The following is a 16,643-nucleotide window of genomic DNA, read 5'->3' as shown; positions in this document are numbered from 1 at the left end:
CCCTGTGCGGGGAGCCCCAGCCCCAGAGCACAGCACTCAGCAGTGCACTCCGGGCTGGAGCAGCTCCCTGCCAGCCCCAGCCCAGGGACCCCTCCAGCCCCGGGGCTTGGGGCACCGTCAGCACCCGCTGCTCCAGCCACCGCTTCTGCTGGCCCTGACAGCAACACCCAAAGTGGGGCTGATCCCGAGGGAGCAGCAGCAGGGCTTGGATCTGATCCCTGGATCTTCGGCTCGGCTTTGGAGCCCTGCCAGCTCCAAACATCCCCCCAAAAAAATCCCAAACTCAGGCACCCCCCAGGATATTTGGGCCGAGCTCCCCCTCCCCGGGCACCTGCGGGATGGGGGCGATGCTCCCGGGGTGCTGCGAGCTCAGGCAGCGCCAGGGCCACGCGATTCCTTCCCTCCTCTCCTCCGGCTGCTCCCTGCTGCCGCTGCGCCTCTTCCTCCCTCCCTCCTCTTCCTCCTCCCCCGCTCCCAGATCCTGAACCGTGAGGGGAAAGGAGTGAGGAAAGGGCGGAACCGTGAAGGGAAAGGGCCGGGGCCAAGGGGACGCACTGTCCTAAAAAAGCCCGGTTTGACCCAAAATCACCCAAAAGGGCATCAAATGCAGCCTACATCCACATGGTTCGGCCTGACATCAACCAAATGGGATTAAAAGTATCCAAAGAGCTCTAAAATCCACCCAAAGGGGCTTAAAACTGCCCCAGGTGTTTTATAACCCTCAAGAAATGGCTTAACATCACCCGTAAATCTTTCAAATGTGACTAAAATCCACCCTGAAAGTATCTGGTCCAGCCTAAAATCATCCAAAGGTATCTAAAATAACCAAAATGTCCCTGACAACCAACACAACAAGACCTAAAATCACCCTAAAAAGGCTTGGTTCAACCTAAAATTGCCCAAAGAAGCAAAAAACCCTACTTAAATGGGCCCAAAACACCCAAAAAAGGGACCTAAAATCACCCACACAGGATTAGGATTCACCCATATGGGCCCAGTTTTTCCTAAACTCACCCAAATGGGCCCCAGCCCCAACCCCATGGGCCTAAAATCATCCAAAGGGGTCTGAAATCCCCCCTAAACCCCACCAGATTCGGCCTCAAATCAGCCACAGGGGCTGAAATTCCACCCGAAAAGGCTCGGGATCCCCGCAAGGGATCTGAAGCCCACCCTAAACCTGCCCGGTTCGGCCCAAAATCCCCCAAAGGGGCCGAGCCCGAGGCCGAGCCCGGGATCGGCTCCGGGGTCGCTCCGGGACCTCCGCTCTCGCTCCGGGCAGTTTTGGCCGCGGCCCCGGACGGGCCTGGGCGGGACCGGGAGGGACCAGGGAGGGCTCGGGAGGGGTTTGGGCATTTGGGGCTTTTTTGGGCTTTGGGGAATTGTGTTGGGAGTTTATGGGGAATTGTTGGGGTTTTTGGGGAGAGTTATTGGGTTTGGAGGCAGTTGGGGGGATTTTGGGGAGTTTGGATTTTGAGGGGCTTTATTGGTGCTTTGAGTGGGAAGTTGTTTTCCTGGGGGTATTTGGGGGTTAATTGAAATTTTTTGTGTTTTCTTTTGAAGTTCGGAAGGTTTTACTGGGATTTTGTGGGGATTTTGTGGGATCCTCTGGAATTATTTCTGGGGTTTATTGGGATTTTTAGGGGATTTGGAGGCATTTTATTGGAATTGTGGGGGCATTTAGTGGGATTCTTTGGGGATTTGGGTTTTTTAGGAATTTTAGTGGGGATTGGGGGGGGGTTGTGGGTTTTTTTGGGTGTTGCCAAGATTTCTTTGGGTCTCGTGAGGATTTTGTGGGGCTTCTTGTGGTTTTGGAGACATTTTTGGGGGGGGAATTGTGGGGTTTAATTGGGATTTTGTGAGCTTTTATTGGGATTCGAGGGTGTTCTAATGGGAATTTGTGAAATTTAATTGCGATTTCATGGGGTTTATTGGGACTTTCAGGGGTTTAAAGCAGATTTTGCTGCCTCTCGGCCCATCCCCACACCCTGGGACAACTCCAAAGCCCCCCAGAATTCTACTAAAACCCCCCCAAAATCCCCCAAAAATCCCAATAAAAAACTCCTAAACACCAAAGAATCCCACAAAATCCCAGTGGAACCCACCAAAATTAAAAAAAAAAAACAAAACTCCCAAACATTTCAATAAACCCGCCAAGAAATAACCACCCCAAAACCCTAAAAAAATCCCCAAAATCCAAAATCATCAAATCCCACAAAACCCCCATAACTCCACAAACCCAGTAATTCTCTCCAAAATCCAATAATTCCCCCTAATCTCCCAACAAAATCCCCCAAAGCCCACAAATGCCACCAAAATCCCCCCAAAATCCCCCCAAAATCTCCCCAGAGCCCCCCAGACTCACCGGGGGCCGTCCTGGATCAGGGGCCACCAGCCGGTGGAACAGGAGCCACTTCAGGGGGCCCGCGGAGCTTTTTGGGGAGGGGGCACCATGGGAGACCCCCCAAAAACGGGGGAGGGGAACCCCTGTGGTACCCCCTCCCCAGGAAAGCCCCCTCCCCCAGTTCAGGAATATCCAAACTCAAGAAAATGTAAACCAGGCTTGACTTTCCAGAAATTATTTTTGGCCGGGTTTAGCTGCATCCTCCAGGCTCAGGATCACCGGTGTATTTGCAGGTTTTGCTCTGCATCATCAGCGTGCCCAGACTCTGCTCGGTGTTTCACAAATGGAGAAGACAAGGACATTGTGCCAAGCTTCCTTGCAAACAGCAACACCTGCATCAGCATGACAGAAAAGAAGGAAAAAAAAAAAAAAAAGAAAATATTCACCGGTTAGAACAGAGCCAGTGTCCCACCATCTTCCCCTCCACTGTTATTATAGAGGCAAACCTGGGCCTAAAGCTTCCACCTCTCAGTTCCTGATGCTATTTGACTTCAGCCTTGACTCCCCCTGATCTACCTGACTGCCGTCCAAGTGGGGCTGGGGATGCTCAGCCTGGAAAGAGGAGACACTGGGGAGGCCTCCCTGCAGCTCTGCAGGACTGGAAGGGTCCCACAGGAAAGACGGGGACAGTGTTCAGCCGGGCCCGTGGCAACAGGACAAGGGCGGATGGCTTTCAACTGCAGGAGGCTGACTGAAGTTGGATCTGAGGAAGCTGCTCTTTTACACTGAGGCTGCTGAGGCACTGGCCCAGGCTGTGGATGCCCCATCCTTGGCAACAGGGCTGTGAGAAGCATGGGCTGGGGAAGATTGCTCAGCTTGGGACAAGATGCTCTTTAGATCCACTGTGATGTCACAGATGTGATGTTCCAGCAGGAACCTCCAGCGTCCAGCAAAGAGCACAACAACGCCACTGGCCCTTGTGTAAGCCCACCCTGTGCCAGCCCTCGTGCCAGCTCACCCTTCACCATGCTCCCTGTCACCCTTCTCGTCACCTGCGCCCTGATGCTCCCATCAGTCCTGAAAGCTCTCTGTTGCCTGGATTTTGTCATCCGTCCCTGCAGGATGCTCACATTTGTCCTGAGGAAGGTACGGTGCCATTGCATGGAGGTGGACACCCCCCAGCTGCCCGGCTGGGCTGGAGTTCTGTGGGGATGGGGTGGGACAGGGACCCCACTCTGAGGTGTTGCTATCTCTGCAGGCTGTCACAGACAGAGAGGACGAGATGGAGGTGGACATGCAGGCTGATAGAAAGGAGGAGATGGAAGTGGATGGGGAAGAGAGTGGAGAGGAAGAGATGGAGGTGGACATGGAGATTGATACCGAGGAGGAGATGGAAGTGGATGGGGAAGAGAGTGGAGAGGAAGAGATGGAGGTGGACATGGAGATTGATACCGAGGAGGAGATGGAAGTGGATGGAGTAGAGAGTGGAGAGGAAGAGATGGAGGTAGATGTGGAAGAGGAGATGGACGTGGAAATGGAAGAGTACCTTGAGGACATGGACATTGATGAGAAAGATGAGGAAGAGGCCATGATCTTGGGATGAAGAGCAATCCCAGCAGCAGGACAGGCATGTGGTCCCCACAGGCAGAGCGGGTCCCCTGCTGCCAGGCTGGGACTGGGCTGGGTGGTCCCTGCTCAGGGATGTGGGACCCGGTGCCTTGGGTTCTGGTGGCCATCCCCAGCCTGTGCTGCGCTTGCTGGGCCAGCCTGGGGGCACATGGAAGAGCCCTCTCTGCCTGATTGGAGTGACTGTGCCTCTTGCTTTTCCTCAAGGATGATGGAGATCCCAGACAGAGATGCCACCCTTTTGTACATACGTTGTGGAGTTTGTTGTTGTCTTTAGGCTATAGGTTTTAGGGCTTCTTTTTGGCTTCTGTAAATACGTTTCATAGACTTTTGTTAGATATGTTCTTGGGTATATACATTCCATAGATAGTTGTTGTTTCAAATATTCTTACAATGTAAATGTGTTCTGTGTTTTCTTTGCTGTTTTTCTGAAAATAAACAAGCTTTATTTTTCACACCCCAGTTCTCTTTCCATTTGCTAAAGGCACAGGTAGCATTTGCAAAGTTGTGGTTTCCGCTTGCTCCAGGTTCCCAGGGCTGGAGGTCGGTGGGGGCGCTGGCACAGCCACAACCATGTGCTGCTACCCAAACCAGGGTAAGCTGGACCACATGGTGTCGCTTAACGAGGTTTCTATAGCAGCACACAAAAATTAGGTTCCTCAAGAACTGTTATTCCCTTTTCCTCTCGATGCCCTCGGGCTGCAGGTTGGGCACCAAAATCTGTGTTGGTTTGAAAAGACAGGTGTCTGCTAAGGAAGGCAGGAGCCTTCCTGGAAATGGAAAATGTAAACCCCCTCCCTCCAAATTATTATAATTTTGAAATTAAAAGGCTCTCAGGCAAAGATATGGGAATAGGAATAACAGTTCTTTACTAGAAAAACTTAAAAGATAACTGCAATAATACAAGCAAACAAAAAACCCAAACTGCTGACAGAGTCAGAACACGACCTGACACGCTGTGGGTCAGGGTGTTGGTAGCAGCACCCCAAACCCAGCTGGGGGAGCGGAGGTTTGGGGGGAACAATTGGAAGGGGGTGGGAGAGGGGGCACAGGGGTAGGTGGGACCCACTGAGGCTCCCCCAGGTCACCCCAGGACCCCCAGGCCCCGTCCCAGGCCCCCCAGTTCCCTCCGCAGCCCCGGCTGAGGGGGGCTCAGCCCAGGAGCCGCCGTCGTTCGGGGCTCCCCCGAGGGCAGCCAACGGGAGAGCTCCCGGCTCAGAGAGGCCCCAGCAGAGGAGGGGATCTTGTCCCTCCTCGAGGGCCCTGAAGGGTCTTCAGGCCCCTCTGAAGAGGAGTTTTTCTCTTTTTAAGGATTTTTGGGGGGACCTCACCATTTCAAGGGTGTTTTTTCCTCCCCATTTTCAGGTGCGTGTGGGGCCACAGTCCCACAAGCCCCTTTTCAGGGGTGATCATGACGGCTTTAAGTGACATTTTTCTGGGGGACTCACTCCAAGCCGCTGTAGGGGATGTTTTGCCCCCCAGGGTGGATTTTTGGGGTTTAAGGGCCCCCGCTCTGGTCGGGTCCCACTCTAACACCCCTGAAGAGGCCAACACCACTCCTGCTGATTCCGGCAGCGGAGCCCGGGGAGGGTTGGGAGTCCTGGGAGGATTTAGGGGTACCTGGGAGGGTTTGGGGGTCCCAGGAGGGTTTGGGAGTCCCGAGAGGATCTGGGGGTACCCGGGTGATGCCGATGATGGCGATGGGGACCCCGTGCTGGGTATAAATTTCATTATGAATTCCTGGGCGGGTTTTGTCTATCTCCAGGGTATTTCAGGTCCTGGTGGATTTTGGGGGGATTCCCAGGGGGGTTTTAGGGATTCCCAAAGGGGGGGATTGGGCAATCCCAGGGCGAACCCAAGGCTGGTTTGGGGTACCTGCTGGTGACAGAGATGGGGAACCCCTGCCAGGACCGAACCTTCTCAGGGGGGTCTGGGGCGTGCTGGGAGGTCTTGTGGGAATTTTGATGTCCTGGGAGGGTTTGGGGGGTGTCTGTGTGGGGTTTTTGCGGTCTTGGGGAGTTTTTGGACGGCCCAGGGATGGTTTTGGGGTCCCGGGGAGGTTGGGTGTCCCGGGTGTTTTGGGGGTCCCAGGAGGGTTTGGGGGTTCCTGGGCGATGCTGGTGACTGAGCTGGGACCCCGTGCCGGGTATGAACCTTCTCACTGCGCACGGGCAGTGTCAGCGTGTTCAGGGAGATCCTGGGGGGCCCGGGGGTCACCCCAAAACCCAGGGGACCCCAAATGCTCAGGGACCCCCCCAAACTCCCCTCACCGTTGGATCTGCTGCAGGCAGGGGGGCACCAGCACTCGGCTCCCACCCCCACCATCACAGGGGGCTGTGGAAGAAATCTGGGGGTGCACGGACAGGTCAGGGGGACCCCCAAAGTCCTGGGAAAGGGTAAACACAGGGGAACTCCCAGGAATCCCCACTGGGGGCTTAGGGGAGATCCAGGAGGAGTTTGGGCCAGCTTAATTGTGTCACTATCGTCAGCAAAGAGGACTGCAAGGGTCCCCGGTGTCCCTATTCCCAGCAAAAGGTGGGAAAACCCAGGCTGGCTGGGAATAGGGGTCTCCGATGTCCTCGGTGTTGAGGAAAGGAGGGGCTGGGCGCAAGGAAAGGCAGGAATAGGGGTCCAGGGGGTCTCTGGGTGAAGGAAAAGGGGGCTCTGGGGCCTGGAGTGCCGGCATGGTCAGGAAAGGGGTGCAGGGCTCCCGGGGCCGCCAGGGGCTGCTCCCAGCAGGAGCCCAGTTGCTGCCAGTCACTCCCCATTATGATACAATTTGCCCCCAGCGCTGTCCCCGTTGTTCCCAGTGCCATCCAGTGTTTTCCCAGTTCTCCCAGTTGCCCCTAAATTAGTCCCAGTCACTCCCAGTACGATCCCTGTATGAGTCCTGTATGATCCCAGTCTCTCCCAGCAGGGCCCCAGTCACTCACCCTTGTCCCCAGTTGCCCCCAGCGTGGTCCCAATTACCCCCAGCACATTCCCAGTGGCTCCCAGTGTGTCCCAGTCCTAGTGCTTGTTCTGATGCTTTCCATGAACTGACTGAACTCTTGATTTATGAACCAATGCACTAGATGTGGAATCCTCTACACTGAACTCAGAAACAAATGCCCTCTGTCAGAGCATTTTCATCTTCTAGATCACTTTCAAGATGCCCATGGGGATGTTGCAATGATTATCACACAGCTCTCCATTTCTGGCTGCAGGCTCTGCAGATTCTTTCTCTGCATTCAGTCCGGCTTGCATTCCCTGACAATTCCTGGTACCCCCTCATGGTTTCTTAGGGTAAAACAGTAACAATGAAAACCTTACCGATGGCACAACTGCCCAGCCCACAAGGAAAAGAAAGAACAAGCTGTCAAATCCTTCAAACATTTGCCCTGCTATGCTGCAAGAGTTGAGCTGCACACACGTTGTGGAAAGCCAAGAGAAACTGCAGCTGGTGGCACATCTTGTGACAGAAGCTGCACCTCGTTCTCCAGGAAAGGTTCTTGGAAAGAGCAAACAGGAGTGTGGAGAAGATTCTGGGAAAACTGAAACAGCTTTTAAGGAATGAAATGAAAATGGCAAGAAACAACTGAAGATGTTTTTCTCTGTTTTTTTTATGCTCCTCTTTTCCATCTTGAACTACTGCTCCATCCCCTTAATCCAAATAGATCTCATCTCTAAGATTCATTACTTGGCGAATTTTAGACCCTGTAAAATACCATGAGCTACACACAGTTTCACAGTTTGCCTTCCCCATTTTCGTTTTGGGTTTTTTTTGGGGTTTTTTTGGGGTTTTTTTTGGTTTTTTTGGTTTTTTTTTTTTGTTTTCTTTTGCGTTTTTTTTTGTTTTTTTGTTTTTTTAATCATTGCTGGAGAGGTAAGTGCAGTGCCTGGGTAAGGTACAAATTCTGCATTCAGGGAATGTGCTCCGATAGGGTTTGATCCTCAGCGGGGACAAGGCACAGCAGCGCTCAAGGGGATACCTATGCCCCTGTGCAGGAGTCCAGACTCTGGGTCTGGGCTGAACAGGGCAAAGTTCCCGTGTTTGGACAGGCTCAGGGGCTGCCCCTGGGGAGCGGGGGGCTGGGCGCGGGGGCGAGCGGGCAACGGAAAAACGGACACGGGGACAAACGGCCCCGGAGCTTCAGTTGCAGCGGCAGCAGCAGCGGCAGCAGCAGCGGCAGCAGCGGCAGCAGCGAAAGCAGATAGTCTATCGACCCCCTCGCACTCCTCTCCCTCTCCCGCTGTCCCTCACCCTCTCCTGCTCTCCCTTTCACGGTGTCCCCTCCTCTCCCAGTCTCCCTCTCCCCTGCTGGCCTGGGCCATGTCCCCAGCCCGTCACCGGCCCCGTCCCCGCCCCGGTTCCCGTTCCCGTCCCCGGCCGTCCCGCCGGGGTCTCGCCTCCGCCCGGCTCTGGGCGTGCTGGCGGTGGTGCTGCTGGGTGGGCATCAGTGCCTGGGGCTGGGGCGGCATCGCCGCCCTCTGGCTCCGCCTGGCCCGAGCCCGGCCCCGGCCCTGACGTGGGCTCCAGTCCCGGCCCCGGCCCCAACTCCTCCCGGGCCCCGCAGAGGACACACGCGGCGCGGCCGCTCCCGCCGCCCCCGCTGCGGCTTCCCCGGCCCGAGCTCCGCCGCTCGGCACCGCGGCCGCCGGCCCCGAGCCGCTGCTGTCCCGTTCCAGGGACAGAACGCCTCGGGGGGGCCGGCCCGGGGCGCTCGGGGGGTGCTCGGGGGCCGCTCCTGGCCCCGGGCCGAGCGCTGACAGCCGCGTCCCGCCCGCAGGGAAGTCGCAGCAGGGCCTGAAGGAGCGGTACCGCCTGGGTTCGCTGCTGGGCAGAGGCGGCTTCGGCAGCGTCTTCGCAGCCACGCGGCTCTCGGACGGCGCCCCGGTGAGCGGCGGGGCCGGAGGCGGGCACAGGAGGAGGGGGCGGAGGAGGAGGAGGAGGAGGAGGTGGAGGAGGAAGGGAAGGAGGGGGAGGAGGAGGAGAAGGAGGAAGGAAAGGAGGAGGAGGAGGGGTAGGAGGGGAAGAAGGAGGAGGAGGAGGTGGAGGAGGAGGGAAGGAGGGGTAGCATGGGGCTGGGCAGGGCAAGTGGCGAGCTCAGCCCGCTGCTGCTCTTGGCTTGCAGGTGGCCATCAAAAGGGTGCCAAGGAACAGCGTCCGGCACTGGGGCGAGCTGGTGAGTGAGCGGGGCCAGCAGCAGAAGCTGGGCGGGGATGAGCCGAGGCCCGGCAGGCTGGAAGCCACCAGGACACCTCGAGGGAGAGCAGGCGTGGGGACAGCGCAAGGCGCAGAGCATCCCGGGCCGGGTGAGGGGTTCCCGACCCCCGGCACGGCATCAGCCCCACTGACGGCATCGCGCTCCTCCTGCAGCCCAACGGCACCAGCGCACCCCTGGAGGTCGTGCTGCTGGCCAAGGTTTCCACTGGATTCCCCGGTGTCGTCCAGCTGCTGGAGTGGAAGGAGCTCCCCAGTGACGTCTTGATGGTGCTGGAACGCCCGGAGAGGTGCCAGGACCTGCACCATTTCATTCAGGAACGGGGGCTCCTGTCTGAGGAGTTGGCGCGGGAGCTGTTCCGCCAGGTGCTGGAGGCCGTGCGGCACTGCACCAGCTGCGGGGTCCTGCACAGAGACATCAAACCAGAGAACATCCTGGTTGACCTGGCCACCGGGCAGGCCAAACTGATTGACTTTGGCTGCGGCACCTACCTGCAAGACACAGCCTACACTCGTTTTGCAGGTGAGCCCACGCAGGGGTGTGCTCTCAGTCCCGTCATCTCATGGCCCAACACCTCACAGCCCAAGCTGGGTGTGGCAGCGGGGATTCTCCCTTTTGCTGCCCTTCATGGCACTGAGATTTCAGCTGAGCTGCTTTTGAGAAGGGCTGGGTGGGGAGCCAGCTTCCAGCCCTGCTGGCAGCCTTTGCCCACCACTCTGCCCAGGACTGGGGCTGGGGCTGGGGCAGCCAGCCTGACAAAACACCCGTGGGTGGGGGGTAGCAGAGAGGGGGGCCGGAACCTGTGTCCCAGCCGGTTTGGTGTGCAGGTGACAAAGGGCTTGGACTGCTCCACTCACCTGGTTTGGTTTGGATTCATAATGTTTTTGGGGCAGTGCAGGCAGGGAGGATGAGGGCATGGTTTTCCCAAGCAATGAGTGGGTTTGTTCCCGTCATGGTCGGGCCTTGACAGGACTTCTGCTGCCCTCTTCCAGCACCAGTGGCTTCTTTTCCATCCCCGAGTCTGTACACAAGTCCCAGGTGCTGGCGAGAGGGCAGCAGTCACCCCGTGTGCCACTGGGGCAGCCCCCACACACCCAGTAATGCTAGGGCCAGGCTCAGGGTGCAGCAGCGTCCCCCTGATGAACCCCATCTGTATTCCATAGGAACACGGTCATACAGCCCACCAGAATGGACCCAATTTGGCTGGTACTACGGCAAGCCAGCTACCATCTGGTCCCTGGGCATCCTGCTGCACCAGATGGTCTGCGGGGAGCACCCTTTCAGGAGGAGCCAGAACATCAGCTGGGACCATCAACTCTCGCTGCCACAACGGCTCTCTCAAGGTGGATCCTCATCTCTGGCCACGGGGGGCAATACCAGTGCTGGGAGACAGCAGCAGCTCGGGAGCATCCCGCTCTGGCAGCTGCTGAGGAGGTGGCACATGTCCTGCTCTCCTGCTCTCCTCCAAAACAGGGAATTGATGGGGATGTTTAGGCCCAGCTCTGAGCACATCCAGCATGGCCTGGGCACGGGAATAGTGGGGCAAAGCCAACAGGAGCCTCCTCCAACTGACCGGCGGTTTCTGGTTTCTCTGCCCAGAGTGCCAAGATCTGATCAGGCGGTGTTTATCCATGCTGGACTTGGACAGGCCCTCTTTAGAAGAGCTGTTCTGTGATCCCTGGCTGCAGGATATTCATCTGCCCTAGAAGAAGGGAGAGAGCCACAGGCACGCTTTGATGCAAGGCCCTGGTAAGTTACAGCTCCACACATGCCTTGGCAATGAGAAGCAAAGGAACGCAGACATTTTGTCCTGCCTGTGTCACTGCCCAGGGGTCATCAGATGGGAACACGCAGCCCTTGTGCTGGAGCTCAGCTGCTCTGCCTAGCACTGGTGGCCACCATCCGAGCTGGTTTTGCTTGTCCTGGTTCCCTGACAGCTGGGGCCCTGGGCAAAACCCTGACAGCCTGGGCTCACCCCAGGGAAGGAGAAGGAGCCCCTGGAGAAGCTGTACTAGGTGGGGCTGCTGCTGCTGGGGACACGGAGGATGACATCAAGGATGACAACCTCTTCCTCCACCTGGTCACCGGCAGCTGAGGATGATGGACTTTGATTCTGGCACCTTCTCCAAAGCCAGGCTGCACAGGGAATGTGCAGGTGAGTCCACACGCAGGGGGATGCTCCCAGATTTGGGCATTGCACAGCCTGGCCAGGAACCAAAGGTTCCCCCCTTTGCTGGGGCGGATGCAGCTGATCCTTCAGTCGGCTGCCAGGCTGCTTTTGGCAGGGCTGGGGGGATGGGCTGGGGTGCTGATGAAATGGGACTGGGCTTATGGCCCTGCCAACAGCCCCAGCACCCACCGTGCCCAGGGCTGGGGCTGGGGCAGCCAGCCCGACACAAACAAACCCCCATGGTGGGAGCAGAGGTGGGTCTCCAGAACCTGTGCAGGGGCTGCTTTGCTTTGCAGGCAAGGAAGGGCTTGGGCTGCTCCACTGCCCCTGTTTGCTTGGGATCACCGTTATTTTGGGGGGCAGTGCAGGGGGGAAGGGAGAAAGGCCTGGGCTTCCCTCACCTGTGGGTGGGTTTTTCCCTGGCATGCAGGGGTTGGGCCTTCCTCAAGCCCCTGACAGAGATAAGATTTTTGACCTTTTTTCTTGTTCCCCTTTTTGTCTGTAATCTATTTTCAATAATTTGTTGTGTGTTTTTCTAGAGGAAGCTTTCCAGGTGGGGTCCAGTCTGGATGGGGAAGTGCTTGGGAGCAGCTGTGGCGTGGATGGGCCGTGCCCTTGGAGAAGGCTGAGGACATCGTTTGGGACCAGCTTTTCTTCCAGTGTGATGTGGGTCTTGTCTGCTTGGCATGGTGGGATCAGAGCTTTGGGGAGATGGCAGCGAGCACAGGAGCATCCTGCTCTGGGCAGCTGCTGAGGGCTGGATGTGCCGTGGCTGGCTGCAGGCTGGGCACATGTCCTGCCCTCCTGCTCTGCTCCCAAAGGCAGCAGGGATGGGCAGCTCTGGGCACAGCTCTGGGCACGGCCAGCATGGCCTGGGCACCGCGGGCGGCTGGGACAAGGGGACAGGAGCCTTCAGCTGACGGGCGCTTTCTGGTTTCTCTCCTTGCAGCTTGGCTCTGCGGGTGCTGAGGCTGCTCTGGGCTCTGCCAGGGCTCTGCTGGAGCTCAGCACCGGGCCGCAATCAGCCAAAGAAGAAATGGGGTGACGTGCAGCACAGACCTGCTGGAGCATTTCAGCAACACAGCTCAAGTGTGCAGAGTGTACACCTCCAAGGGCAAACATGACACCACCCAAAAATTAAACTTGTTCAATAACTTCTGAAATGAAATCAATCTGGGATGACCCCAAATGACATTTTGCAGCTTGCTCAAGCTGTAGCTCAGCCCTTCTCTGAACTGTTCTCTCCCCCACCTGCCTTTTACTTCCCAACTGCTCCCTCTTGTCCCCCAGTGAGTTCCCAGCCCATGGCAGTCTCCATCACACTGTCGCCTTCCTTGGTGCCCCTCACCATGAGGAAGGCCGAGCCCCAGGCTTAGGGACTCATCCTGTCACTGGCTGAGGAGCAGCAATGTCTCAGAGCTCCAGTGGGATTTTAGTGTCATTCAGAGCTGCTCTCCAGCCCTCAGCTCTCCTCACTGCTGAGTTCCCACTCCCTTTTCCTCGTCCTTGCAGGAGGATGAGCTCAGTGAATCCCCTTGAGCCTCCCCACTCTTCCCAGCCCACGCACCCACCTCAGTTATGCTGAAGCTGCAGCTTCTCTGTCTCCTGTGGCACACCAGTCCAGTCCCCTGTGCGGGGAGCCCCAGCCCCAGAGCACAGCACTCAGCAGTGCACTCCGGGCTGGAGCAGCTCCCTGCCAGCCCCAGCCCAGGGACCCCTCCAGCCCCGGGGCTTGGGGCACCGTCAGCACCCGCTGCTCCAGCCACCGCTTCTGCTGGCCCTGACAGCAACACCCAAAGTGGGGCTGATCCCGAGGGAGCAGCAGCAGGGCCTGGATCTGATCCCTGACTCCTGGGCAGGGCTGGACAAATGACCCCCAGCAGCAGCAGCACGTGGAGCTGACTTTCCGCACAGCCCCTGCCACTCTTGCCTCCCGTGTGCAGCGGTGTCACAGCAGCCTGAGGCACCTGGGAGCCCCCAGGGCCAGCAGGGACTTGAGATGGCAGCCCTGGGCTCCTGGAGCTTGTGCAAGGAGCGCAGCTGGGGACTCCCTGTCCATGGGGAGCTTCCAGATGGAAAAGGCTGCTGTGCCCAGGCAGCTCCAAGGGCAGAGAAAGGAGGGTCTCGACCACGGGATCTGTGCCAGTCCCACAGTTCTGGGCAGCAGCCACCGAGCCCTGGGGGAGCAGAGGGCACAGCAAGAGGGACAAAAGCAGGCAAGGTCAGAGACTGGAGAGAGCCAGACCCGGCAGCAGGAACAGCTGCTCCATTGCACTCTTGGAGAAAGCTCTTGGCTGGTTCAAAGCGCTGAAAGGCGTGCAGGGCAGAGAGGAGGCCACACCAAACACTGCTCCTGTTTGCACAGCCTCCCCTCTCTGTGTCCAGAAGGAATTGGATGGACTGTGCTCTTCTCTCCGAGTGTCTGGTTCAGCACGAGCGGCTGAGCACCAGGAGCTGAAGGAGCTGAAGCCTCAGGCCTCAAGAGCTGGGCCTGAGGAGACACTGTGAGCAAATGAATGCTGCTAACATGGACCTGGCTGAATGCAGCAGATGGAATCATGGAATCACAGAATCCTTTCTGTTGGAAAAGACCTCTGAGCTCATCCAGTCCAGCCGGTCACCCAGCAGTGTCGAGCCCAGCACTAAACCACGTCCCTGAAGTGCCAAGGCCTGGACAACAGCCCTGAGTGAGGCCCTGAGCCAAAGGTGGCCTCTGGATGAACCTTCCAACCAAAGGTTATCTTTGTATCTGCTCACTAATGAAATATGCATGGTCATTAGCGCTGTGATAGATGCATCCACTCGTTAGTGAAACATGGATTGACCTTTCTGTGTTTAGAAGCCAGACAAGGCCATGAAATCTGACATCTGGCCTTGTCTGGGGCTGAATGGTCAATGTCACCTCCCTTGGTTCCTCTTGGGCCCTGGCCAGGCTTTGGGAGGAACCCAGGAGGAGGATGAAACCAGATGTTCCCGCACCAGCAGCGCTGTCAGTTTGTTCATTCAGCGCTGTCAGAGCTGGGCCCTCTCCCAGCGAGGCTGGAGCCTCACCTGTGGCTGGAGGCACCTGCAGGAATTCCCAGTGTCCAGGAGTGGCTCTGCAGCCCTTGGCTGTGACAGCTTCCCCAGCTGCTGTGTGGATCTGGGGCATGGTAAAGCCTGAGGGTAACTGGGGCTGGATCTTTCTTAATCACTGCTGCAATCTCTGGTGCTGATGGCTGGGTGCATTGCTGAGCTGCTCCTTTTGTGATTCTTTGCTGCTTTGAGCTACAGTCAATGACACTGAGTCCTTCAGTTGGTGTCTGTGTCTTTGGTGCTGACCCTGCCCACTGGGGAAACAAAACTGGCACAGTCTGGCCAGATCACAACAAAATGTCACTTTTTAAATGTAAATGTGAGGAATCAGTCCCATCAGAAATTCCCAGATGGGAAGCCCTTCCCTGGAGTTCCCTGCCTCTGGAGTGGGCTGAGGTCAGAGCACCCTGTGAGCAGTGGGGCACTCAGTTAATAGAGGCTGAACCCCTGGATGTCTTCAAATGCATCCAAAAATTGCATATGGAAGAAGGAAAAGAACTTGTGGGTTTGGGAAGATGAGGGAGAATTTTCTTAATGGCACATTGGAAACAGCACCAACAGAAGGAAGAATTGGTTTTGGAATGCTCCCACATGGAGGGACAGAGGAAGGTTTAAATCTTGAGCTCAGGTTCATTTGTGCAAGTGAAATATAACATTATTATTATTGTCATTAATAACAGTTATATAAAAAATACAACATGATTATACATTTTTCAGATAGAATTAAAAATTGATACTGTGAAATAAGGCTGACAATGCTAATATGTCAGCTTTGGCTGCTCAGTGTAACACTAAATACCCTACAGAAAAGGACTGGCCAAGACCCAAATGTCACAATTGAACTTTGTGAATTGTGTATCATGAATAAAGGAGGAAGGGATGATGTGGAAACCCAGGACACCGGGAGTATTTCTCTGTCTGCCCTGTGTTAAGTATTTGTTCTCTATCTATTGATATGATTGATAACATCTTCCACTTACTACCATACTGTAAAATAAGCAATTAAGGCTCGATCAGGATTTCAGTTTCTTCCCAGAAGTTACAGTGATTTTATTTTTCACAAGCCCACAAGATTTCAGGCGAGCTATGTTCAGTGTCCTAAAGAATTCTTTTCTCCAAGGGCTATCCTTGAGGTCCAGTATTTTTCTGGCTCCCATTAAAAAATACCAGAAGCCTTCTGCCTTGTTATTTACCTTCTTGCTTTCCACAGAGCAGTTACATTGCAGTAGGAAAGCCAGCACCAGCTGTATTCATGCTTTAAAATCTTTAGGAATTAATTGCATTTATGTAAGTGCCAAGAAATTTTATTCTTAAGACTGTATTTTACTACCCTTTCAGCTGGAGCCAATCTTTGCACCCCACATGCACACACACAAGCCAAAACCCAGAAATGACTGTACTCAGCAACACGGCTACAAACCTCATCGGGAAAACCAAGTACATTATAAACATTAATTAATTTCAGCCACATGCCCTCCTCAGTGAAGTGGGTAATTACAATCCACATTTAGCACAAGTGGGAAAACTAAAGGAGAATGATTTGCCCAGGTCAAACAAGGTGTATGGCACAGAACAGAGCACCCATAACCCTAGCCAGCAGCCATCCTTTTCATCCTATAACCCACCTAACTAAATTCTTTCAGTCCAGTAGGCAAATTACCAGAGGTCAATATGATGAAAGCAAGGCTACAGTTTCTTCCTCAAATATAACTAATATGTCCATCTCCTCACTTGCCTACTTTAAGTATTCTCATGAATATTCACAGCAGAGTTTCCCCCTCAGAATGCTCTGGAGAAAGAAAAAAAGAGGAACGACCTACTTAAAAAAATCTATATCTAATGACCTACTGCAACTTGGAGTCATGTATTGGCTGTAAGGTGATTAACTGTGTATGCACAGCCTAAAAGGCAAAAACCAAAGTTTGTGGACTGGGCCCAAAGAGAGCAACCAGGTTCTGATGATAAAGAGAGATCTGCCTGCAGTAAGGAGGTTTGAACTGCCAACCTGACAGAAGCTTAAGAGATTCGCCTAATTTACATATATATTCGGATTTCTTGCTTTTCAGGGGGGCAGAGGGAGGGACAGGGTACATCATAAATCAGCCCAGGTTCCTTACCACAGCAATAGAAGCACTTTGTTAGCTGATTTCATCAGCAGTATAAACCTGCACCTAATTGTTTCTCTCTGCACCCTGGGCTTAAAGGAAATAAGTTAGCTGATGGGTTA

The 16,643-nt window shown here is 55.4% G+C and overlaps 1 long non-coding RNA gene across 1 annotated transcript; it reads left to right on the top strand.

The window, feature by feature from the left end:
- Window positions 1-10,374: 10,374 nt before the first annotated feature.
- On the top strand, window positions 10,375-11,485 carry LOC137465841 (uncharacterized). The gene is made up of 3 exons (XR_010994849.1): window positions 10,375-10,514; window positions 10,771-10,920; window positions 11,152-11,485. It is a non-coding gene; the product is annotated as an uncharacterized lncRNA (long non-coding RNA).
- The last annotated feature ends 5,158 nt before the right edge of the window (window positions 11,486-16,643 follow it).

This window comes from Anomalospiza imberbis, unplaced genomic scaffold, assembly GCF_031753505.1.
Source record: "Anomalospiza imberbis isolate Cuckoo-Finch-1a 21T00152 unplaced genomic scaffold, ASM3175350v1 scaffold_114, whole genome shotgun sequence".
Lineage (NCBI taxonomy): Eukaryota > Metazoa > Chordata > Aves > Passeriformes > Viduidae > Anomalospiza > Anomalospiza imberbis.
Note: the sequence above shows the minus strand (reverse complement) of the source record. Positions and strands in the feature narration are given on the sequence as shown.